The sequence below is a fragment of the Hypanus sabinus genome, chromosome 10, assembly GCF_030144855.1.
Source record: "Hypanus sabinus isolate sHypSab1 chromosome 10, sHypSab1.hap1, whole genome shotgun sequence".
Taxonomy (NCBI): Eukaryota; Metazoa; Chordata; class Chondrichthyes; order Myliobatiformes; family Dasyatidae; genus Hypanus; species Hypanus sabinus.
In genome coordinates this window covers 31,401,620-31,426,028 of record NC_082715.1, presented here as the reverse complement: position 1 = coordinate 31,426,028, position 24,409 = coordinate 31,401,620, and the positions used below count along the sequence as shown (strand labels likewise).

Below are 24,409 nucleotides of genomic sequence, written 5' to 3'. Positions count from 1 at the left end.
ACCTGTGCTCACTCCACGTGGCAGTTTTACATTGTGCAAGGTCATGCTTTTTAATATTGGAACAGCTTCAGCAAGATAATTTATAACAAAGGATACACAGAAAGCACGTACTTACCAAAAATCTCAGTGGTGAAGACAAATGGCCTGACACTAACAGCAAATACTGGCCCTTACATTTTAGTAACCAGATGTCCCAGCCCAAATGTCAAGTGTGCAGGGAATTTTATTTCTACTTCATTTTTAGGGTCTGTGTCACTGGCAAAGCCAGCACCATTTATACATCCGTAACTGCCCTTGAGAAGGTACTGATGAGGTGCCGCAATTCTTCAACTAAAGATACTCCACAGTGCTATTAGGGAAGGAGTCCTGGAATTAAACCCAACAGTGAAGAGCACCAGGGATACACTGCCAAGTGAAGATGATGTGCAACTTGAAGCTGCTGGCATTTCTATACACATGTTGCTTCTTGACTTCATAATGGTGAAGATCAACTGTTTGACAGGTGCTGTTCAGCGTGTAACTACAGTGCTTTTTGTAGATAGCACAGTGCAGTCAGTGTGCCAGTAGTGAAGAAAGTTAGCATTTAGGATGATTGCTGGAATGTGCACCAGGCAGCCACTTTGTTGTGGACGACATTGAGGTTTGAGTTGTTGGTGCTGCACTTGTCCAAACGGACAAAATTCCATCATACTCCTGACTTGTGCCTTGCAGATGGTACTAAGGTACTGGGGTCTTAGAAGGAAAAGGAAAGTCTGATTAGCTAAATCAAGTTTATAAAAATGGTTGTCAGTTTTTAAAATCTGTTTCAGTCTCAGAACGGAAGTTGTTTTGAAAAATTTCTGATTCTACCAGCCAACTAAACCTCTTCTGCTTTGACAGCTCTCAAGACCTGTGAAGGTAATACAGTCCCTGCCATTCGGAGATACTCAAAACAATTAAAATTTAGCTGGCAAGAGCATTTTAGGAACGATACTCCCTTATGGCACCACGAGAAGTCCAACCACTGTTCAATTAGAATTGTAACCAAGATAGGCTGCAGACATCCATACTAAGCCCCTACAAGGTTGGGGAATCCTTCAGACAGGAATTTAAGCACAAAAATCAAATTTTCTTATTTATCTTCATTTGCTGCCTGACCCTTTGAATATTTCCAGCATTTTCTGTATATATTTAAGATTTCCTAAATTTAATAAAATTTTAATCATTAACTTAATAAAAGTGAAACATTCATCAGGTACTAACCTCTTGCCAGTTTTGAGGAGATCCCCCCAACAACCTATGGCAGAACAAACTATCAATAAATCTGAAACTTCCATATTGACATTTGCTCAAAAGGAGTTCATGCTTTGAGATGAGTAGAGATGCAAAAAGACCCAAAGTTCTGGAATGTTTAAGCATGAAGGTAACAAAAGCAGCAATCATGGCATCAGCACCAATCAGATTGGAGTGATTATTCCGTGTTACAGAACATTCACTCTGTGGCTTATCCTTATCCAGTAGATCTGTACATCTGCCCGTTAATGCAAGTACTAATTAGCAAAACCTATGGGGGTCATTGTTGTTCAGACCAAATATCAGAATCGGGAAGAAATGTGATCTAAGTGACTTTGACTGTGGAATGGTCTTTAGTGCCAGATGGGGCCGTTTGAGTATCTCCGAAACTGCTGATCTCCTGGGGTTTTCATCCAGAACAGTCTCTAGTTTACAGAGAATGACAAACAAAACACATCCAATGAGTAGCAGCCTTGTGGGCAAATGCCTTGTTAATAAGAGAGGTTAGAGAAGAATGGCCAGACTGGTTCAAGCATACAGGAAGGCAACAGCAACTCAAATAACCATGCATTACAACAGCGGCGTGTAGAAGAGTATCCCTGAATGTACAACACGTCAAACGTCAAAGTCGATGGCCTACAGAAGCAGAAGACCATGACATACACTCAATGGCTGCCTTATTAGAATCGGGGGAACTTAATAAAATGGCCACTGAATGTATAAAATAATTTAAATTTATTCATGGAGGTCAAAATAATCTCTTTTTTGGGGTCTGTTGCACTTTCTATCTCAAGTGTATGAAAGAAGGGCTGGTACAAGAGTTAGGAACAGCAGCATGATTTGCTTCAGTTTCAAGTCTCACTCAATGTCATTGCTAAACTAAAAACCACTGGTCCTTCAGTGATAGAAGCATCACCAAAATTTCACAATAACCCAGCAAACTTATTACATAAAAATAACTATTCATTAACTGTCACAATATTATCAAACTCTGTATACAGCAAAATAATGTGCAAAATGCATCATTTATATATTCAGAAATAATTTGGTGGTTGTTCATCAAGTCTAATGATGACAGATCGAGAAATATAATACTTGCCTAAAATCACGTAAAAGCAGATGTAATAAAATAACATGTCCTTTGTTAAGTGTTATGCTATTTCCCCATTAACCAACAAATCTATACCTATCATGTAGGTATGTACAACAAACTATATCAGAGATTGCTCCCTTTCCACTAAAGACAAGTGATTTCAGGATTAAAATCTTATTTCAAGACGGATAAGTGCTGAACCATTCTCTACAACACCATTCAGCATTTTGTACCAAGGCACCAAAAACTGAATACTTATTAATAAGGGTGGGAAAAATGTATTTATTCATTAAAGCCATAACAGGAAAAATTTACTGAGATAAATCACTTCTATGAAACCAGCTAATTATTTTCACAAGAGAACTCTGCTTTTCACAAGCCCAGTAAACAATGTATTTGCATAGATATACCTGTTGTCTACTAAGAGTCAATCATCAAAACAACTCAATTTTCCCTTCCACAAACACCAAGCCCAGAGAGACTTACTGATACCTAACTACTTCCAGAATAGCAGCCATTCTGCCTTTAAGATACTTTGCACTGTTATTCTATCTCCCATGTTTCTCAAAGGCTCTCAGAATTTTAAACCTCGTGCACTGCCCCATCTTTCGCCTGACAGTATATCAGACAACATTCATTTCCTATTTCATGTTCTAGTTTACTTTCATTATTTCCTATTTCAGAGTACTGTACTTAAAATATCGCAATTCAGATCAGTCAAGTGGAGTACCACCAGCTAAAGTTGGTACTAAAGACATCAAAAATTGTTGAACAAGTTTCACTCTCTGATTTGTCATTAAGAGACATATCACCTAAAGCATCCTAACGAAATGGTAGGGAAAGATATGATAAAAACAGACTTACATTTGCATTTTTTTTCCCCCAGACAGCCTACCAAATGGTTGGGCTCTGTTCCAAATGGATTAGGAATGGAAGTTCAATTAAAGCATTTTGTTTATGTTGATCTCCACCAAAACACAAATGTGAAAATAATTTTAATAAGACTGTAATCATTAAGCTGCATTTAATGTTAGTATTAGCTTTTGTTCAAGGTATTCCAAGGTCAGAGTTGGCCTCCACTTTTTCAAGAGAAATACCATGATGAAGGCCTGTTAATCAATGCACCGCTCAGATCAGTGGCACAAGCACATTCTTTCAATCCAGTCCAGATGAAGGGTCTGGTCTGGAAAGGTGTCTCCCCTTACGTTCATTATCCCACAAGTCTTGCCATAACCCCAAATTCTGAGAAGTGGAAAATCTATATCCACTGTTGAACCTTTTTAGCTAAACAATCAACCGTTCATTCCCTTCAACACCTCAATGTGCAGGGACCCATAAGAAACAAATAAATCAATACTTTCAATATGAAATAATGTTTGATAACCTTCCAACAGTAAATCTGACCGCTAGAAGGACCTTTTTAAGACTCAACAAAATGAAAAGGAATCTGAACAAATTACAAAATTACATGGACAATTTCCTCCACTCAACTGTACGCCTAAAATGATGGCAACTAATTCTGCTGCATTTACTGATAAATGGTTAGTAAGTAGTTTCTTTACCATTACCTGTAATTCAGGCACAAAAACAGCCACACTAACATTTTCAGTTAAATTATCTTTTGATAAATCTGTAAAAATGGTTGACATATCATAATAATTTTTCTTTAATATATTGATTAACTAACTGATTCTAATGCATAACAGAAGTGAAGAAGTTTCTTCTCATGTTCCCCTTAAACTTTTCATCTTTCACCCTTAACCCAGGACCTCTAGTTGTAGTCCCGCCCAACCTCAGTGGAAAAAGCTTGTTTGCATTTACCGTATCTATACTCCTCATAATTTTGCATACCTCTATCTAATCTCCTCTCAATCTTCTACATTCCAGGGAATATAGCCCCAACCTATTAAACCTTTCCCTATAACTGAAGTCCTTAATCTTGTCAATAAACTTGTAAATTTTTTCTGTACACTTTCAACTTTATTTACATCTTTCCTGTAGGTAGGTGACCAAAACTGGACACAATACTCCAAATTAGGCCTCACCAACATCTTAATATAACCTCAACATAATATTCCATCTCCTGTACGCAATACTATGAGTTATCAAGGCCAATGTGCCAAAAGCTTTCTTGATGACCCCATCTACCTGTGACAGACAGACAGACAGACAGACATACTTTATTGATCCTGAGGGAAACTGGGTTTCGTTACAGTTGCACCAACCAAGAATAGTGTAGAAATACAGCAATATAAAACCATAAATAATTAAATAAAAATAAGTTAATCGTGCCAAGTGGAAATAAGTCCAGGACCAGCCTATTGGCTCAGGGTGTCTGACACTCCGAGGGCGGAGTTGTAAAGTTTGATGGCCACAGGCAGGAATGACTTCCTATGACACTCAGTGTTGCATCTCGGTGGAATGAGTCTCTGGCTGAATGTACTCCTGTGCCTAACCAGTACATTATGGAGTAGATGTGAATCATTGTCCAAGATGGCATGCAACTTGGACAGCATCCTCTTTTCAGACACCACCGTCAGAGAGTCCAGTTCCATCCCAACAACATCACTGGCCTTACGAATGAGTTTGTTGATTCTCTTGGTGTCTGCTACCCTCAGCCTGCTGCCCCAGCACACAACAGCAAACATGACAGCACTGACCACCACAGCCTCATAGAAAATCCTCAGCATCATCCGGCAGATGTTAAAGGACCTCAGTCTCCTGAGGAAATAGAGACGGCTCTGACCCTTCTTGTAGACAGCTCAGTGTTCATTGACCAGTCCAGTTTATTGTCCATTCGTATCCCCAGGTATTTGTAATCCTCCACTATGTCCACACTGACCCCTTGGATGGAAACAGGGGTCACCGGTGCCTTAGCCCTCCTCAGGTCTACCACCAGCTCCTTAATCTTTTTCACATTAAGCTGCAGATGATTCTGCTCGCACCATGTGACAAAGTTTTCCACCGTAGTCCTGTACTCAGCCTCATCTTCCTTGCTGATTCATCCAACTACGGCAGAGTCATCAGAAAACTTCTGAAGATGGCAAGACTCTGTGCAGTAGTTGAAGTCCGAGGTGTAGATGGTGAAGAGATGAAGAGACAATACTTTAAATGAATTATGGATTTGTATTTTCCAATCCCTGTGTTCTACAGCACTCCTCAGTGCCTTACCATTTACTGTGCAAGACCTACCCTCATTTGCCCTACCAAAATGCAACACCTTAGACTTGTCTTCAAGCTCTGATTGTCTTCCCCGCTGTCCACTGTACCCACAGTCTTGGTGTTACCCATAAATTTGCTGATCCAGTTCACCACATTGTCACACAGATCATTGATATAGATAACAAACAACAATCCAGCACTAATCACAATGGCAATCCACTGGCGGCATGCCTTCATTCAGAGAGGCAACCATCTACTACCATCCTCTGGATCTCCCATTAAGCCAATGTCTAATCTAATTTACTACCTCATCCTGAATGCCAAGCGACTGAACAGTCTTGACCAACCACCAATTCAGGACCTTGTTAAATGCCTTAATAACGTCCATGTAGACAACATCCACAACCACTTTCCTGGTAACTTCCTCCAAAACCTATAAGATTGGTTAGACATGACCTACCACACATATTACCATGCTGACTATCCTTAATCAGTCCATGTCTATCCTAATACTTAAATATCTGGTCCCTAAGAATACCTTCCAATAACTTTCCCACAACTAATGTCAGACTTATCAGCCTATAATTCCCAGGTTTATGGTTAGAGTATTTTTTAAACAGCAGAACAACATTGGCTATCCTCCAATCCTCTGGTATGTCTCCTGTTGCTGAGGATGGTCCAAGAAGATCTTGGCTGATCCGGGCATGGTCTCATCTCCACCTACCTGCCTTTTTCCCATTACACTTAATTCCCCTACTATGAAAAAAATCTACCCAACTTGTTTTAATTATATTTACTGAGGTAGCCTCCACTCCAGTACTGATTCTCTTCATTGCGCAGAGAATTCCACAGATTCACCACTCTCTGGGAAAAGCAGTTTTTCCTCATCTCCGTCCTAAATCTACTCCCACAAATTTTGAGGCTGTGTCCTCTAGTTCTCATCTCACCTACCAGTGGAAACAACTTTCCTACCTCTATCTTATCTATCCCTTTCATAATTTTATATGTTTCTGTAAGATCTCCTCTCATCCTTCTGAATTCCAGCGAGTACAGTCCCAGGCAACTCAGTCCCTCCTCATAGTCTAACTCATTCATCTCTGGAATCAACCTGGTGAATCTCCTCTGCATCGCCTCCAAAGCCAGTATATACTTCAAGTAAGGAGAGCAGAACTGCACACAGTACTCCAGGTGCAGCCTCACCAGTACCCTGTACAGTTGCAGCATCCCTGCTCTTAAATTCAATCCCTGTAGCATTGCAGGCCAACATTCCATTTGCCTTCTTGATAGCCTGCTACACCTGCAAACCAACCTTCTGTGACTCATAAACAAGCACTCCAAAGTCCCTCTGCACAGAGTATGCTGCAATTTTTTACCAATTAAGTAATAATCAGCTCTTTTCCATTGTCCATGGACATAGGACACCTTTGGAAATTTGCAAGTCTTTGCTAACATACTAAGTCCCCTTAAACTACTAATGAAATGTAGCTGCTATCACGCCTTCTTTGCAATTGCATCAATAAGTTGGGTCCAAGATAGATATTCAGAGACACTGACACCCAGGAACTTTAAACTGCTCACCCTTTCCACTGCTCTTCCTTCAATGAGGGCTGGGTGTGTGTTCCCTTGACTTCTCTTTCCTGAAGCCAACAATCAATACCTTGGTCTGACTGATGCTGAGTGCAATGTTTTTGTTGCAATACCACTCAACCAGCTGATCAACCTTGCTCCTATACGCTTCCTTGTCACCATCTGGAATTCTGCCAATAGTTGTGTCATTGGCAAATTTAAGCCAACCAAGCAGTCGGGGATGCAGAGAGAGTAGAGCAGTGGACTAAGCACACATCCTTGAGGCATGTTAGTGTTAGTTACCAGCAAGAGGGAGATGTTATTTCCAACCAGCACAGACTGGTTTCCCACTGAGGAAGTCAAGAATCCAGCTGCAGAGAGAGGTACAGAGGCCCAGGTTTTGGAGCTTGTGAATTAGAACTGAGAGTATGATTGTGTTGAAGCCTGAGTTACAGTCAATGAACAACAGCCTGGCATAGGTATTACTATTGTCCAAGTGATCGAAGACAGAGTATAGAGCCAGTGAAATTGCATCTGCTGTAGATGTATTGTGGCAACATTTTGCTACATTACGCAAACAGAAATGGGTCCAGGTCCTTGCTTAGGCAGGAGTTGGTTCTGGCCATGATCAACCTCTCAAAGTACTTCATCACACTGGATGTGAGTGACACTGGTGATAGTCATTGACGCAGCTCTTTTTGGGCACTGGTATGACTGTCAACATTTTGAAACAACTGGGAACCTCCACTGCATCGGTGAGAAATTGAAGATATCCTTGAAAATTCCCGCCAGTTGGTTAGCACAGGTTTTTAGTTACCTAACAGGTATACCATCAGAGTCTGATGTCTTGCAAGGGTTCACCCTCTTGAATGATGTTCTGACACACGTTTCCCAGACAGAGATCACCGATGTTGCAGGGATTTGCACAGGTGTAGTTTTACTCTCCCTTTCAAAGTGTGTATAAAAAGCATTGAGCTCATCTGGGAGTTTAGCATCACAGCCATTCATGATTTTAAGTCTCACCTTGTAGGAAGTAATGGCCTGCAAACCTTGCCAAAACTGTGTATCCGATTCCATTTCTAATCTCAATCCAAATTGTTTTTTTTTTGCCCTTAATATAGCTTTCTATAGGTCAAACTAGTCTTCTTGTATATTTCTCGATCATCAGCCTTAAATGTCACAGATCTAGCCCTCAGCAGAGTACGAATCTCATGGTTTATTCACAGCTTTTGGTTTGGATATGTCCGGTATGTTCTTGAAGGCACACACTCATTCGTGAGCCAGAGGAGGTTCTGCAGTAATCTGATAATTACATAGTTACTATTATTAGAAGTAACATTCAAGATGTAGTTAATTATCCATTCCTAACTGCCTTGTGAAGTAGGGGCAATGTGATCTATTTCAGAGACAATTAAAAATCAATTGCATTGCACCTCTATCCAGATTCAAAAAGATATACCTCACTATTTATATTCTCACAAGGTAATCATTTTAGCCACAGTATTATTCTGGCAAACCCATACAGCAACATATCCAGAGTTTGGTATGTAGAACTAATGCTGTGCCCCAAAGCAGTCTGGAAAGAATTTTCAGAAGCAGTTATGTAACTTACATTGTTTTTGTATTCTACCCTATTAAGATAAAAGTAAATATCCTATTAGTCTTTAAAATGCATATATCTGCTAACTAGCTTTTACTGATTCCTAATTTTAAGCCCCAAAATTTCTGCAGTTCCAACCTTCTCACTTTTGGCCTGTGATATGGGATAACACCATCTCCCCCACCCTTTACATCTAAATGTGAAGGTGTTAAATCAGCATAATCCAAGATTTGAACATGGGATACTTATTGGAATAGAAGAATGATTAAATCATCTAAATTACACTTTTGCTCTTCTATCAGGTGAATAGTGAGCTCGTGGCAGAGGGCAAATTAAACAAATTAAATTTCTTCCTCTGTCCAATATTTTAAAATTATACTATATACTGACATAAAACTCTCCTGCCAATGCATCTTTACATTCCCGTTTCTTAATGCTTCATATAAAAATTTAGAAGTCCACAATTAATAGCTTTACCTTTTACTTAAAATAAGACCATAAAGATATAGGAGCAGAATTAAGCCATTTGGCCCACTGAATCTCCTCCGCCATTTCATCATGGCAGATTCAATTTTTCTGTCAGCTCCAATGTCCTGCGTACTTCCTGTTACACTTCATGCCCTGACTAAATGATAGCATGGTCCTTCCTTCTTTAGACTATATCACGAGACAGATGATTGAGTCATGATCAGAATATGATGATCTCATTTTTAATTCAGAAAGCAGTATGCACATCATGTTGCACCAGGCTTGTGCAGTGAGCAATATAGCACTTGGCAACATTACAACCTGCCAGGAGCACTCCAGATCTTATCTTCAGATTAGAAAATTAAAACAAAAAACAAAACAACTAAACAGAACAGTCAGAGATCAAACAGAACAATTACAGGAAGAAAACAGCTATTTTTGTTCAAACTTACAATTTATTTGTCCAATTGTGATATATTCTCAGTCAAAAAGCATAGTATATAAATCACTAACAGTTTTCAAGCTTTGCTGTATGATCACTTGCAGTATTGAAGCATTCCAGAAATCCCTGTCCAACTGACATAAACTATGATTTTCAAACCAACCTTCTAATTACTACTTGACGTAAATAAAAAAATACTGCCAACCAATGCAGAAACCAATTACAGCACCTCAGCTTGAAGCCTGTAACTTCAAATTACACCCTATACTGATCATATCTAGTAAAAACAAAAAAAAAAATCAGTATCTGCTAGCTACTATATTTGGTCTGTACATCATAAATACCTTCAGGACAAATTGTTTTCCTGGGTTAGAACTTTCAATTACATCATATGTTTAATATTTCCTTCCAGGGGGAAAAAAATTCTGCACACTACTTTAAATTAAGTCCAAAATTACGTGATTACCCCCACAAACTTCAATTATATACATTTCCATCAGGACTTCAATAATAACAGGCCACAACAATTGTGAGCACAACTGCAAAGACACTTCAAGCTTTGGGAATAAGAAATACAGCTGCCTCAAGATGCAAAGTTCTACACCAGTTTCCCCAGTCCTGAAGTGAATAAAGCTAACCCTCCACATATAGATCCAGCTGAGAACTCATCAGCTTGCATCATTTCTATGAAACAACTACCCTAATTACTTTTTCAACAGTTGACATTTACGCAAAATCTATTAGACAAGATTCAGGAGTGAAATATTAACCAGTCTATGCCTTCTGAGAACAGGTTAAGCAAACTCAGCCTTTTCTCCTTGGAGTGACAGAGGATGAGAGGTGATTTGATAGAGGTGTACAAGATGATGAGAGGCAGTGATCATGTGGCTAGTCAGAGGCTTTTTCCCCAGGGCTGAAATGGCTAGCATGAGAGGGCGTAGTTTAACGTGCTTGGAAGTAGGTACAGAGGAGATGTCAGGGGTAGGTTTGTTACACAGAGAATGGTGAGTGTGTGGAATGGGCTGCCGGCGCCAGCAGAGGTGGAAACGATAGGGTCTTTTAAGAGACTCCTGGATAGGTACATGGAGCTTAGAAAAATAGAGGGCTATGAGTAAGCCTATGTAGTTCCAAGGTAAGGACATGTTCGGCACAGCTTTGTGGGCTGAAGGGCCTGTATTGTGCTGTAAGTTTTCTATGTTTCTATGCCATATATCAATTCCCAGATATATCAATTGCTATATTTGACCAGATACACCAGCAAAATATAGAATTAACATGTATTTACTTGTTAATGTATTTACTTGTGGCTAATTTAATGCAGTTTCTGGTAAAATTGTGATCCCAAAAATGGTCAAGGGGGAAACTTGTTAATAACACCACTGAATAAAAAAAGTGGGTTATTAGCCGGTACTTCTGCTGCAAGGATGCTCCTTGTCATTTATCAGCCCACGCTTGAATATGTTTGGGTCTTGCTGTATACAGGCGTGGGCTGCTTCATTGGCTGAGCAGTCGTGCATGAATTGTGCCTTGGGTAATCATTAGTGAACACCTCAAATTCTAAAGGGTTTTCAACCTGAGAAGTCTTTTCCACTTTCCACAAATACTGCTGGACATGCTGTGTGTTGCCTCATTGTCTGTTTTTGTTTCAAAATTTCCAGCATCTACAGCTTTTTGAGCATTATAATTGAAGGTCAGTCGCTGGTGAAGTGGCACAAGGTAGTGGTCCACATAGTCCACTGAGAAACCCCAACAGTAATGTCCAAGAAATGTCTGGTTTTATACTGTGCATCACTGTTCAAGAGTAAATCCTTAATACATTATTAAACTGTCCTGAAGAGTATTGCTAAGAAATTTAGGAATTTAGGTTTTTATCACCATCACTTCAGTTACTTCAGCAGCAAACTGTGCTATCACTTTTGTCAACAACTTCTAAGATAAAACTGCAAAAATCTGCCTACGTGATTAATTCCTACAACTAAAACGTTATAACATTCAATTACTTAGTCCTGTCTATTAGATAACACTGCAACCCATTATTTTATATACAATAGAAAACCATCAAAACAATTGCCATGTTAATGCTGACTTCAATTTTAGATTGTGTGGGAGCTTTATTTACACTCCAACTTCAAGGTTCCCCATGAAAAGCTCCTTCAGAAAGTAAGGAGGCATGAGATCCAAGGAGACTTTGCTTTGTGGATCCAGAATTGCAGTGCCCATTGAAAGCAAAGGGTGATTGTAGATGATTTATATTCTGCATGGAGATCAGTAACCAGTGGGGATCCATAGGGATCTGTTCTGGGACCCCTCCTCTTTGTGGTTTTTGTAAATGACCTGGATGAAGAAGTAGAAGAGTGGGTTAGTAAGTTTTCTGAAGACACAAATGTTGGGGGTGTTGTGGATAGTCTGGAGGATTGTCAGAGGTTACAGCTGGACGTCAATAGGACGCAGAACTGGGCTGAAAAGTGGCAGATGGACTTCAAGTGTGAAGTGGTTCATTTTGGTAGGTCCAATTTGAAGACAGAATATAATATAAATGGTAAGACTCTTGGCAGTGTGGAGGATCTGAGAGATCTTGGGGTCTGTGTCAATGGGCCACTCAAAGCTGCCGCACAGGTTGACAGTGTTGTTAAGAAGGTGTATGGTATGGTTCAAGAGCCTTGAGGTAATGTTACAGCTATATAAAAACTTGCTAAGACCCCACTTGGACTACTGTGTTTAGTTCTGGTCCCCTCACTACAGGAACGATATGGATACTATAGAGTGAGTGCAGAGGAGAATTACAAGGATGTTGCCTGGATTGAAGGGTGTACCTTATGAGAACAGGTTGAGTGTACTTGGCTTTTTCTCCTTGCAGTGACGGCGGATGAGAAGTGACCTGATAGAGATATATAAGATGATGCAGGGCATTGATCATGTGGATTGCCAGAAGCTTTTTTCCAGGGCTGAAATGGCTAACACAAGGTGACATAGTTTTAAGATGCTTGGAAATAGGTACCAAGGGGACGTCAGGGGTAAGTTTTTCCACACAGAGAGTGGGGGGTAAATGGAATGCAATGCCGGCAGTGGTGGTGGAAGCAGATACAATTGGGTCTTTTTAGAACCCTTAGATAGGTACATGGGACTTAGAAAAATAGAGGGCTATGTGCTAGGGAAATTATAGCAGTCCCTAGAGTAGGTTACATGATCGGCACAACATTGTGGGCCAAAGGGCCTGTTATGTGCTGAAAATTTCTGTTTTTATGTTAAGTATTAATTTCCTCTTGTCACAAATCAATTTCTCAACAGCACTGAACTGGAGACAGGTCATTAATCACTTCATGAAGCCATATTTAAGACTTCAGGGATGGGATGTGATGTAAGGATACAAAGCTACTAAGACAACTTACTAAACTGATCTCCTTCATAATAATGGCAAAGTTATTACAATACACATCATGCAATTATTTTGTCAAGCATAGCTGTGTGCAATACTGGCCAAATACCTCAAGTTTATAAAACCTTGATTCTCATAAATAGGCATATCCTGACTCGCTACTCAAGTACTTCGACACACCCCAATGTCAATTATAAAGGCATTTCCTTTGTTGACTATGTTTGTTTGAATCCATCAAGAAATTAACACTTTTTAAAATAAATTATAAAAAGCAAAGTTAAGCTTCCCTCATTTGATTCTATGCCCCACCTTACTCTCCTATCAGATCCTATCATATTCAGCCATTTATCACCTTCACCTATCACTTTCCAGCTTCTGTCGGTATTTTTTCACTCAGCCCTCCACCATCTGCAGATCAGCCTTCCTTCAAGATGCTGGCCATTTTCTCTCAATCCACATAAAGAGTCTCAACCCAAAACTTTGACTGTACATTTCTCTCTTTAGATGCTATCCAACCTGGTGAGCTCCTCCAGTGTCTTGGTTTTTGCTTGACTGGCATGTTCATGGAGTGCCTGGGACATAACTAAATCAAATCAAATTTAATTATCATTCAAATCACACATAGATACAGCCGGATGAGACCACGTTCCTCTGGGGCCAAAGTCAAAAACATTCAAAACCGTAAGAAAACATTCAAAAATAGCGATAACATAATTCAAAGTATTGAACAAAGAAGCATCTTCACTGAAAAAAATGTAACATATAGTTCATGACCATGAACAACAATGTCCAGCAATTGATGGTACAGTCTCCCGGCAGCATACAGACCCACACAATCCAGCCTGTCATTCCACCGCTTGAACACAGGAGGGCAGCACCAACAGGCAAAGCCAGGCCCTAGATGGCTCAACCACATTGTGGTGCTTCACATCTCTCACCTGGTCGGTGGCAGCAGGCAAGCCCGATCCTTAAGGCCTAGCTCTCGCTACAGAGGCAACATGGCTCCCATGTCAACGGTCCCTCCACCAGACAAGGTTAACAAGCCTGCACTACTTACATTATCGCTGTCCAACAGAGTCTTGCAATTGCAAGCGAAATATCTGAGACAATCTCCCATGGTTATACTTTACGAACTCTGATGCTTCTGAGTAGCAGCAGCAACACAATCTGCAGCCAGGTCAGCTCCCCCATACCCAAATGGCTCCTCTAACACCCCGCTAGGCTCTACTGCTGACACCAGTCCAGCTACTCTGATCCATGAACAGCTCACTGATGGAGTAGCTCTGCAGTAGAATTGTCTTGGATGTGAAAAACACATTTTATAAAGAAAAAAGCACCTTTAGTTGGATCAAGAGGCCGCTGCGTTCACACACCTTACCAGAAGTGGTCTCATACGCTTTTCATAGTTGTAATTTGACCCAGGGCTTAATAGTCACTCGCAAATTCAGAGAAATATTCTGTGTACTAACAAACTGATGAAGGTACACAGCTGATATCAATACTAATAACACTTGGGTCAACAGCTGATTTCCCACTCTCTTCTTAAAAGTTGCTTTAAATAAAATTTGATACGCTAATGTGTGATAATGGCATAATGTGAGATAACTGCATATTATCAGCAAAGTACACCTTCAGCAGGTAGATCAGAAGCAAATTGTTCAACAACCTAATATTCATACAATAAACCTTGCAAGAATGGTTGTATGCGGTATAAAATTGAGGGGGGGGGGGGGAATCTCTTTGAAAGCTACCAAACATTGAAAGGACTAGATAAGGTGGATGTGGAGAAGATGTTTCCTATGGTGGGGATATCTAGAAAGCAGAGCCTCAAAATCGAGGGATGACCTTTTAGAACAGAGACCAGGAGTTATCTTTTTTAGCCAGAGAGCAGTGAATCTTTGGAATGCTCCACCACAGACTGCAGTGGAGGCCAAGTCTGTGGGTATATTTAAGACAGAAGTCAATAGCTTCCTAATTAGTCAAGGCACCAAAGCATATGGCGAGAAAGCAGGTGTATAGGGTTGAGTGGGATCCAGGATCTGCCATGATGGAATGGCAGAGCAGGTGCAATGGGCTGAATGGCCTACTTCTGCTCCTATATCTTATGATCTTATTAATATAGCTTATTTTTCCAAAGTAAATCATTGAAAACAATTAATGCCTTCCCTTCTCCTGTTTTTAGTATGTACAATTGTGCCTTATGAAATATTGGGTGTGTACTCCTTTAAGAATTATAGCATGCTCATTGTTGTTAGAAATGTTTTGGCGTTGAACTAGGCAGAACTGGTTTGCCCCTGTGGAATAAAGCCACAATGCAAATGCTGTATTACTCAGTAAGGTTTATTTTAATTAGCTAAGTACCTTTTATTAATTTGAATCACCTGCTGTTTTCACAAAGGATGGTAGAGGGCCAGATTCTGATAGAAAAATAATGGCCAATAAAATGGCAGAAATTGTCTTTCGAGTGGTATGTGCCTACAATTTGATCTAAAGTCACTCGTGAGTTTTTCTTTAATGTTACATGGCAAGTTGTTGAAATGATGAGCTGTTATTGCAGTAGTGGCTGCAAGAGCATCTTGTCAAAATGAACAAATTAACTCCAATTTAATTAATCAGCCTGAAGGACTGTTAAATAACAACCACAAGTTTTGAGAAGGAATTTAGTGTATCACATATCTGATGGAGAAAGAGGCACTAAACAAAGAATAGAAAACAAAGAACAGAGAGAATCTCTGAAATTTACAAAAAATCCATTAATTAAAATTCAAAACAATTCCAAATTTGTATTATGATTTTTCAGTACAAGAGAGACTTAGAATTAGATCTAATATCACCACCATCTGCAGTGAAATTTGATGTCTTACGACAGCGGTACAATGCAATACAATATATATATATATGTATCTTTTTCCTCACTCCTTATGGGTGGTGTGTATATGGACTTTTCCCTCAATCTCAGGTCCTCTATCAGAGGCCTGAGAACTTGAGGGTTCAGCACGGTATCCTTGCTGTTCCTAGTAGTGTGCTCTTCTGGGCCAAGATCTCAGATGTTGTTCCTGGGATTTATTGAAGCCATTTTCCCAGTCCAGGTGTCACAGCCCCAAGTGCTCCTATCACCACCAGGATTTCTCTGGCTTTAACCTTCCCCATCTTTTCTATCTGTTCTTTCAAGCCCTGGTATTTTTCTAGTATACATACACACACGCACACACATATAAAAGTAGTGAGATAGTGTTCATAGCTTCATAAGACCAAAGGATTAAGGAGCCTGGGACTTAGCACTCAGATCTGCAGCTGGATCTTCAACTTCCTCATAGACTGGACCCAGGCTGTAAAAAATAGGGGACAAACTCTCCTCTACAATCACTCTGAGCACCAGTGCCCCACAAGGCTGTGTACTCAGCCCCTTGCTGTACTCACTGTACACCCATGATTGTGTAGTCAAGTTTCCATCAAACTCAATATATAAGTTTGCTGATGACACCACAATTGTAGGCCATATCTTGGGTAATGATGAGTGAGAGTACAGAGAGGAAATTAAGAACCTGGTGGCATGGTGCGAAGACAATAACCTATCCCTCAACGTCAGCAAGATGATAGAATTGGTTGTTGACTTCAGAAGGAGTAGTGGACCGCACAACTCCATCTACGTCGGTGGTGCGCAGGTGGATGAGGTCAAAAGCTTTAAGTTCCTTGGGGTGAATATCACAAATGACCTGACTTGGTCTAACCAAGCAGAGTCCACTGCCAAGAAGGCTCACCAGCACCTTTACTTCCTGAGAAAGCTGAAGAAGTTTTATTATATTTACTTTTGATTTGTATTTCAGGGAGCGTGAAGCGCAGAATCAAATCTCGCTGTGATGATTGTACACTTTAGTATCAATTGTTTGGTGACAATAAAGTAAAGGAGCAAATAAGGCCATTTGGTCCACTGAATCTGCTCTGCCATTTCATCATGGCTGATCCATTTTTCTTCTAAGCCCCAATCTCCTTCCTTCATACCCTGACCTACCAAAAATCTATCAACCCCTGCCTTAAATATTCATACAGACTTGGCTTCCACCACTGCCTGTGGCAAAGAATTCCACAGATTCACCACTCTTAAGAAATTCCTCATCTCCATTCTAAAAGGAGGCCTCTCTATTCTGAGTCTATGTCCTCTGGTCCTTGACTTTTTCACCATAGGAATTATCCTCTCCACATCCACTCTATTGAGACCTTTCAACATTTGATGGGTTTCAATTCAATGTCCATTCAGAAATCAGATGGCAGATGATTCCCAAATCATCAAGTGTGTGCCTTCTCCTTGTTGGCAATATTTAACATGTCAAGTTATTGGTACTGTATCACATTTATCCACGAAATGATGAGACTCGTTATTTTAGTTCAATTTCCTTTAGGATTAAGAACGCATCCTTGAAAACACAAGGATTTCACTTGATAACTTCAACAAAATCTTAGAACTTAAAAACAGCTTAAAAGGAGTCTATTTACCCATTTCAGAAAATATTCTTGTATCTTAACTTGTTTCAGATTATACCCCTCCAGTTATGAATCTTACAAATAAGAATTATTCTGCATCTCAAATTTGCCATTCAAAGCATGTACAAAGTATTTTAAAAACGTATCTTTTCATTTTCCTACCAACTCCCACCCCTTTGCAAGCCCTGTAACTCACCATCGCCATTTTCAAGTCATTAAGATGAAATCAATATGTCCAAATGCAGCTTATACCGTTTACTAATACAGTATAGTTAATGTTTACTAGGGGATCATGATTCAAGAATAAAAGTCTTCTTTAGAAGGGGCAGATAGGCAAATTAAGATTCAAATTATGTAGTTAACCACTGAAAATGTAAATTCAGTTTATGAAATCATGAAGTTCCCTCCATTGGAGTACAAGCTTACTGCTAACTGGGCAGTTATTGCCTATATCACAGAAAATACACTGATGTAAAGTGTTTTGAATGTCCACAGATAAATAGTTGGCTGGAAAACACAAAAGCTCAGTGAAGCTTTTTTATTTAAAACTATTCCCAACATCTCACAAGTTGCAGCTTCACAAATCAGGCTGGCAGAGGCGAGCAGCTGATTAATTCACAAAACCATTTCATTCATGTATGTATAGTCTTTCCAATGTAAACATCCTATATTTTGGACTGCAATTCTTTCACTACAAATGCTGAAAAGCAAATGATGGATAACCAAATTCTAGGTAAAGTTTAGAGAGTCAATTTGACTTCAGATTGAACCAAAAAACCATCTTACACACTCCCAAATTTGTCCTTTTCTAATCTTTCCTGAAATGGGAAACGCTTCCAATAATTAATCCAAGGGACAAAATTTTAATAATAAGCATGTTAATGCTATGCAACTTCTTTGAGTGGGTGGGGGCTGGCTAGAAAGAAGTAGGGCAGCACAAGATTGAATGAGAGATTAAGGTGCGGAGTGGAAGGTCAAAACAGAAGCCTTTTCCTGAGGTGACATCCTTGCACTTTCCATGAACTGTTGCGGGAATTGGTCAGGATGGGAACATCTTTACTGACTGTCAATCATTACACTGTAAGTCACAGATAAAAAGAAACAAATTGCCATATATAGCACACCAGCCAAGATGAGGAATTGAAATTGCAACCTTGACTGGTGACACAAACCTCTATGTTGTTCCCATAATTAACAAAAATTTAGTGTTCCTATTTTCACAATGCCATATTTAAGCTAATAGCCAGAAATGTAAAACAAATTATTTCATTAAGGAATCTCAAATACCAAAAGAAAGTTTTATGCACCTGAACTGAATATTAACCAAGATCTAAATATGTCAGTTTAATATCACTGTTTTCTACTTATTTTCCATGGTCTCAATGGACTTAAAATCTGATCCACTCTAAAAATGTAATATAAAAGCAGTGTACAAGTTTGAAGTATTACTGACAAAGTTCATCACTGTCAAAATCAATATTTACAGCAGTAACCACCAGTGATGTGTACATTTCTGATTACTAAATATCATAAAGGAGTAGAGATGGTCACCATGCTTAACATATGCATACCATTTAAAACAATAAAGCCAGCAAAACAGAACCATGTTACAACCAGCTTTTATTGATTTTGTGAATATTTTCCATAGTTATTGAGTGGTGGGATATATTAAGAAATATAGTGTTTATTCATCTTAACTGTGCAAGCATGTAAGACTTCTAACAAGACTGGCAATTATGTCAAAAAACCCCTAAAGTAATGCGGGCAAGTGATAATGCAAGTTAAAACATTCTGTTGAAACTGGGGAATTTATTATTTTCCCTTCCTACTATTTCGAAATTGTGGTCCTGGTTGCGCCTTGTGGCCTTTTTTTTGCCATTTCCATTGCATTTGACTGTTTTTTTTTAATGAGGCTGAATTGCTCGCTCAACACTCAACCCAGCACGGATGGAAAGTGTGCCAGGAGCTGGCTGGATTCAAACTCGAGACCATTCACCTTGAACTCCGGTCCTGATGCCACTACACCACATGCCAGCTTACCATTTTAAATTACATAAAATAAGCTGAAAATATCATTTCTTGAAAACACAGTATGAATTATAATGTTAAGTAAAGAAAAAGGATTGTAGAGCTATATTCCAGATCATATTGAGGGCACAGTAATGTCCTAGTTACATTAGCGAACCAGGAATGCAAAAAATATGAAATCAAATCACATTGTGCCAATTTGAGAATTAGAATTAGCTTTGTTAAAATCTATTATTTAAAATGGCCTCAGTAAAGTTGACCACAAATCTGAGCTTGTTGAAACTCCTTAACCTAACAGCCCACAGAAGTGATTGAGGAAGCTAAGCACTCCTAATGAATGTGGGCAATATCTGGCCACTCAGAACAAGAAAGGCACAGTGATGTAGTTACTCACAGCACCAGAGCATTGGGTCTTGTCTATGTGACATTGGGTTCCTTTAGATGCTTTGCTTTGCTCCCAAGTTTCAAAGACATCCACACTGGTCAGCTAATTGGCCTCTGTAAATTGCTCCTAGTGTGTAGATGAGCAGTAGAATCTGGGGATAATTGATAAGAATGTGGTGAGAATGGGATTCATGTAGGATTAGGGTAAATAAATGGCCGATGGTCAGAATGGATTTGATGCGCTGAAGTTCTTGTTTCTGTGCAGTACATCTCTCTGACTAATACATTGCAGACGATAAGCACAGCCTTCTCGGTGACACACACTTCCTGAAAATATTTTTTTAAAATACTGAGCTGTTAACCACTACAGAGGTCATTAAGCAAAATATATTTTATATTAAAAAAGCGTAGAGCTTCAGAAGCTCTACCTAGATTGTCCTGATTAAATAAAAATTGATATGATTGATATGCCTAAAGAACAAATTTATCAAGCACCATTCATAAATTTGTTTCAACAGCATTTCATGGAAAATCAAATGCATTTGAAAGCCTTTACTTTGCCAAGGAAATTTATACATATGAAGGTCCCATATACAACAATCAAAAAAACTTATTTCTGCTAATGTTGGTTAAGGGATACAATGACCAAGACACCAGGAAGTGACCAAGTTCCTTAAAGAATGAAGTCATGCTCATCTTATAAGGCAAAATAAAGGTGTCAATTTAATTTAAAAATTGAATAAAAGACAAGTACTCCATCAACTTAACATTCCATGCCATGGGGTTTGAAGCGCAGTCTTTTTACTAAGCCAAAATGCCATCACTGAACCATGGCTACCACCCAAAGATATTGGACAGTATCAATTCATGCAGCAAAGTTATGCCAATTTTAAGCAGTCTATTTGATTAAAGCAAGATGCAAGCATGCAAACTAATTTTAGAAAGCTACTTCTGTGAATTCTGAAAAGCTCTACCTGGAAGCACAAGTACATCAAAAATAAAGTCTAAAATTAATTTCTTCATATTATTCAAAAGCTCTTAAAACACGGATGTCTTAATTAAGTTGTCATGCTTTAAGAAAGCAGATCCATAACCAAGAAAAATGTTGACCTACATTTTTTCTTCTACAGCACAGACTACTCTTGCTTGTATTTCACGATTCTGGAGGTAAATCCTTGAGCGAAATATACTGCATCGTGAAATGATGTTGATTTTGGAACCAGGATATTAAAGTGCACAATCTGTGTTTAAAGGGAATCACCAACTAATTCAGCGCAGTGACAAGGTGCTGACTGACTTCAGGTGTCTCAGCCCAGCGGGAGTAGCACCCTAGCAAACCCACAACTCTGTGTGGCAATGACAAATACAAAATACTGCCAATTCAAAGCATTATCCGAACTCCGTGATCACAAACCCGACCACTTCCCTCTGTGGTCATATCCGCCGCCAGCTGTGAACCCAGTTCGCTCCTCGCCAACGCCGAGGATTAACCCAGGGACTCCGGCAGCTTCCGGACCGGACCGGACCGGACCGGGGTGAGCGAGTCACCGGGGCCTGATGTCGCTCCCCCCGGCGCACCCGGCCCCGACACTCACCTGGGTTCCGCACCTCCTCCGAGCCCGAGAGTGACGGCGGCCCAGCCGGCCACCTCCGCCCGCAGCGCGGCACCGCGATTCCCTCTCCGACCTGTTGCCGGAGCCGCAGTGTCAGAGCAATAACATGGCGCTGACAGGCCAGCAGCGAGACAGGAAGAGAGTCCGGGGGGAGGAGATTGGGGCAGGACCGAGGAGGGGAGGGGATTGGGGCAGGACCGTGGAGGGGAGGAGATTGGGGCAGGACCGTGGAGGGGAGGAGATTGGGGCAGGACCGTGGAGGGGAGGGGATTGGGGCAGGACCGTGGGGAGGGGAGGAGATTGGGGCAGGACCGTGGAGGGGAGGAGATTGGGGCAGGACCGTGGGGAGGGGAGGAGATTGGGGCAGGACCGAGGAGGGGAAGGGGATTGGGGCAGGACCGTGGAGGGGAGGAGATTGGGGCAGGACCGAGGGGAGGGGAGGGGATTGGGGCAGGACCGAGGGGAGGGGAGGGGAGGAGATTGGGGCAGGACCGAGGAGGGGAGGGGATTGGGGCAGGACCGTGGAGGGGAGGGGATTGGGGCAGGACTGAGGGGAGGGGAGGGGATTGGGGCAGGACCGAGGAGGGGAGGGGATTGGGGCAAGACCGTGGGGAGGGGAGGGGATTGGGGCAGGACCGAGGGGAGGGGATGGGGAGGAGATTGGGGCAGGACCGTGGAGGGGAGGGGATTGGGGCAGGACCGAGGGGAGGGGAGGAGATTGGGGCAGGACCGAGGGGAGGGGATGGGGAGGAGATTGGGGCAGGACCGAGGGGAGGGGAGGGGATTGGGGCAGGACCGTGGAGGGGAGGGGATTGGGGCAGGACCGTGGAGGGGAGGGGATTGGGGCAGGACCGAGGGGAGGGGAGGAGATTGGGGCAGGACCGTGGAGGGGAGGGGATTGGGGCAGGACCGAGGGGAGGGGATGGGGAGGAGATTGGGGCAGGACCGAGGGGAGGGGATGGGGAGGAGATTGGGGCAGGACCGAGGGGAGGGGAGGGGATTGGGGCAGGACCGAGGGGAGGGGATTGGGGCAGGACTGAGGGGAGGGGATGGGGAGGAGATTGGGGCAGGACCGAGGGGAGGGGATGGGGAGGAGATTGGGGCAGGACCGAGGGGAGGGGAGGGGATTGGGGCAGGACCGAGGGGAGGGGATAGGGAGGAGATTGGGGCAGGACCGTGGAGGGGAAGGGATTGGGGCAGGACCGAGGGGAGGGGATGGGGAGGAGATTGGGGCAGGACCGAGGGGAGGGGAGGGGATTGGGGCAGGACCGAGGGGATGGGGAGGAGATTGGGGCAGGACCCAGTGGAGGGGAGGAGATTGGGGCAGGACCCAGTGGAGGGGAGGAGATTGGGGCAAGACCGAGTGGAGGGGAGGAGATTGGGCCAGGACCGAGGGAAGGGGAGGGGAGGGGATGGGGAGGAGATTGGGGCAGGACCAAGGGGAGGGGAGGGGATGGGGTGGAGATTGGGGCAGGACCGAGGGGAGGGGAGGAGATTGGGGCAGGACCAAGTCGAAGGGAGGGGCGAAGGGGTGGAGAGCCGGAGAGCGCAAAGTGGAGAAAAATATCACAGACAGATAGAGCTGGAAATACTGAGAAACGCACAAAAATGCTGGAGGACCGTTTATTTTCCTCCATAGATACTGCCTGACCTGCTGAATTTATCCAGCATTGTGTGTGAGTGAGCAAAATATTAAGAGCATGAGAAGATGAAGAAAAATTGGGAGGTTGAGAGGTGACCTGACAGATGATGAGAGGCATTGATCATATGGATAGCCAGAGACCGTTTCCCAGGGCTAAAAGGGCTATCACGAGAGGGCATAGTTTTAAGTTGTTTAGAAGTAGGGATGCCAGAGAGTGGTGGGTGCGTGCACTGCCAGCAAGGTGGTAAAGGCAGATACAATGGGGTATTTTAAGATTCTCTTAGATAGTTACATGGCGCTTAGAAAAACAGAGGCTATGTGGTAGGGAAATTCTAGGCAGCTTCTAAAGTAGGTAACATGGTTGGCACAACTTTGTGGGCTGAAGTGCCTGTAATGTGCTGTAGATTTTCCATGTTTCTATGTCTAAATAACTGAGAGCCTATTGAGGGCCCTGCAAGGGTTGGGGGATTAGCATTGCTGAGATGTTGGGGTAAAGTTGTCCATGTACAAGTAGAATAGCTTACATTATGAAGACATGGGACTGATGGCCTCATGAGGGTAACATACATAAAATGCTGGAGGAAGTCAGCAGGTCAGTCAGCATCTATGGAAAAGAGTAAACCGTCAACCACTTGGGCTGAGACCCTTCATCAGGCCTCATGATGGTGTTAGTTCTGTTAGGAAGGATTCAAACTAGAAAGGCAGGGGGGATGGGAACCTAAGCAGGTTGACAAGGGCAGAACAGAAATTAATAAATGCAAAAGCAGGAGGCAGGGAAGTCAATGGCAAGAGTAGTAACAACTGGTAAGATGATTATAGGTGACAAAAACAAATAAGATTAACCTGAATGCAGTAAGCATTTGTGAACTAATGACAGAGATGGAGGTGAATAGTTATGATATGATGGCCGTTACAGAGATACAGTTTTGCATACAGATCAAAGCTGAGAACATATTTGAAAAAGAAAAGGTAGTGGATAGCACTGATAATAGGAGATGAAGTAAGTACAGTTGTAGAAACAATGGATGCTCAGAATATGTTACATCTTTACAGGTAGAAGTGAGGGAAAGAAGACACTGGTTAGTGGTGTGTGTGGACCTCCAAACATCAGTGACATAGCAGGAATGGGTATAAAGCAGGAAAATATGAGGGTGTACAGAAATGAGAATGGGAGACTTGAATCTTATAATTGAACTGGGTTACTTCAGCTGAAAATGCAACTGCAAGAACAAATTCATAGATGGTTATAGGATAGTTTGCAGGAGAATCATTTTGTAGAGC

General features: G+C 41.6%; 1 protein-coding gene across 4 annotated transcripts in view; it reads right to left on the bottom strand.

Moving 5' to 3' along the window:
• Nucleotides 1-21,653, bottom strand: part of itsn2b (intersectin 2b) — a 201,547-nt gene extending 179,894 nt beyond the window's left edge. For 3 of the 4 annotated variants that reach the window (XM_059981597.1, XM_059981600.1, XM_059981598.1), the window contains exon 1: nt 21,469-21,652. The gene's annotated coding sequence lies outside the window, so the exon portion shown is untranslated. Of the gene's footprint in view, nt 1-21,468 lie in introns of all 4 variants that reach the window. The other variant, XM_059981601.1, reaches the window with a different exon arrangement.
• Nucleotides 21,654-24,409: the final 2,756 nt, after the last annotated feature.